Source organism: Scyliorhinus torazame, chromosome 28 (genome assembly GCF_047496885.1).
Source record: "Scyliorhinus torazame isolate Kashiwa2021f chromosome 28, sScyTor2.1, whole genome shotgun sequence".
In the NCBI taxonomy this organism is placed as follows: domain Eukaryota; kingdom Metazoa; phylum Chordata; class Chondrichthyes; order Carcharhiniformes; family Scyliorhinidae; genus Scyliorhinus; species Scyliorhinus torazame.
This window is the reverse complement of record NC_092734.1, coordinates 6,290,574-6,293,329: the sequence shown is the minus strand read 5'-3', so window position 1 is coordinate 6,293,329 and position 2,756 is coordinate 6,290,574.

Sequence of the window (2,756 nt, the reverse complement as noted above, 5' to 3'; positions counted from 1 at the left end):
CCACTGAAGGCAACTCCCTCGCCAAAGTCCCCTCCACCACCCCCTGATAGACTACTCCCCCACCGTCCCAATGGCCAAATCCCCCATCCCGCCAAAGTCCAAATCCCCCTTATGTCCACCTCCCCCCCCCCCCCCCGCCATGCCCAACCCCCCCTCCCCCAGCCAATATCTGACACCCACCCTCACATCCCATTCACTTCCCTCAGAAACTCAACATCTTCCTTTTAACGGGCCCTTTAAATTCAGCTGCTCTGAGGCAACTGCTGCTGTGAAAAGGGGACCTTTTTAGACCAACCAATACAATATTCCAACTGAAATGTGTGAGGAGATTATGGGAGTTCAGTCAGCGTGGAACTATTTCAAATTCAATCGTGTTTCCACAAATAAATGAAAATGACAATAAATAAAATCATCTTGGAACAAATGCTCTTATTTGATGATTATTGGTGGCACGGTGGTTAGCACTACTGCCTCACAACTCCAGGGTCCCAGGTTCGATTCCCGGCTTGGGTCACTGTCTGTGTGGAGTCTGCACGTTCTCCCCGTGTCTGCGTGGGTTTCCTCCGGGGGCTCCGGTTTCCTCCCACAGTCCAAAGATATGAAGGTTAGATGGTTGGCCGTGACCAATTGCCCTTAGTGTCCAAAAAGGTTCGGTGGGCTTACAGGGTTATGGGGAGTGCCTAGTAGCAGGCTCTTTCCAAGGGTCAGTGCAGACTCGATGGGCCAAATGGCCTCCTTCTGCACTGTTGGGATTCTATGATTTTATGATTACATCTGAAAGATTACTGTAAGCAGTTAGGTAACTAATGGTACATGTTCCTATCAGAAATGACGATCGTGACTTCCGGTGACGGCGGGCGGGAGGCAGCCGCACATTGGAGGGCTCCCGTTCGGGAACGGCATTTTCGCGGAGTAACGCCCGGTCCCAGGGCCAGCGACGGCAGTAAAAGTCGGGGGATAGCACAAGGAGAAGGATGTCGAAAATCACCAAAATAACGGCCGGGAAAAAAGCGGCTGAAAGTCCGTTGGAGAGGGGAAAGGTCACCGCGGGGTCAACAAAGAAGATGGAGGCTGGAGCACCAGGGGAGGCCACAGTGCTTACGGCTGAAGAAATAACTAAGGTGATGGCTGCGGAATTCCAAAAGCAGTTGGCGCAGATTGAGAAATGCATGGAGACGGTGAGGAAGGAGATGAGGGAGGTTTTGAGTGTGCTGGTGGAGGAGGCGGTTTCCCCGGTGAGGACGGATGTGGCGAGCGCAGTGGCGGAGGAGCGAGAGCAAGGGGAGGCGCTGAAGGAAGTGGAGGAGATGTTATTGCAGCACGGTGATCAACTTGCCTCGATGGGGAAAGAGATGCGGAAGGTGATGGACACTAACAAGGATCTGCGAGGAAAAATGGAAGATCTGGAAAACAGATCCAGGCGACAGAATTTGATGGTCGTGGGGCTGCCCGAAGGAGTTGAAGGACCGAGGCCGATTGAGTATTTTGCCGCGATGCTGGCAAAACTACTGGGGGAGGGGGAGGATCCCTCCCGATATGAACTGGATCGGGCTCATCGGTCGTGGAGGCCTGTACCAAAGGCGAGTGAGCCGCCAAGGGCAGTGACTCTGTGCTTCCGTAGGTACAGGGTGAAGGAGAAGGTCCTGAGCTGGGCCAAACAGAAGCGGGTGGTGCAGTGGGCTGGAGCTGGTATACGTGTATACCAGGACTTTACGGTGGAGCTTGCGAAGAGGCGGGCTGCCTTCAACCGGGTGAAGAGGGCACTGTACATTAGCAAGGTGCAGTGTGGCATTGTATATCCAGCGAAGCTGAGGGTGACTTTCAAGCTCAGGGACTTTTATTTTGGAACGGCGGAAGCAGCGGAGGAGTTTGCGAAAGCAGAAGGACTGTGGCAGAACTGACAAATTGAGGAATGGACATGTGCCGATGTAACCTCATGACTGTATTTTCTTCTTTTATGTATCACTGCGCGCGGGTGTAGAGGCTAAAGGAGCCAATGTGGTATATATTTGGACAAGGGAAGGGACGGGACTTTCACTCGAAATGAGGGCTCTTTGGGGTGTAGGTGGATATGCGGGGTTTGTGTGCTAAAAGGGGATCTTTGGGCTTTCCTAGGGCCGGGCAAGGGGAAAAGGGACCCGGGCGGGGGCCTCCACGCTGGCCGGTTTAAGCCGGCCAGTGAACGGGAGTGAGGTGGGGGGAGGGGCTGCGGCCATCGGAGCCTGGCAGAACAGGGTCCGAGTGGTGTAGCCGGGGTGGAAAGTTGGGGGGAGGGAACCGAGGTTGGGGGAGGGAACCGAGGTTGGGAGGAGGAGTTTTACAAGAGGCATTGGACGGGAGGAGCTGGAGACTTGGGGGTGGGGAAGGGGGGGGTACAACTTTGGGGTATCATGTACGGTACTCTCTTAGAGGCTGGATGGCGTTGGTTGGGGGGAGTGGGTGGGTGGAGAGCCGTGTAGATTAAGGGTGACTACGGGTAATCCCTGATTCCTTTTTGTCATTTGTTTATGTAAACATGCGGGTTGAGGTTTGGGGGTTGGTGGGCGGATGGGATCGTTGTTACTATGGGGATTGACATATCTTGCTGATTATTGTTTGATGGGTGTAAATGTGGGAGAAAACGTGAAAAAGGAGGAGAATAAAAAAAAAATTTTTTTTAAAGAAATGACGTTCGTAATGTATGATCACATGTTTCACTGTGTAATATAAGATAAGAACTTCACCTTTGCTCACATTGATTGTAAAAGGGAACACCA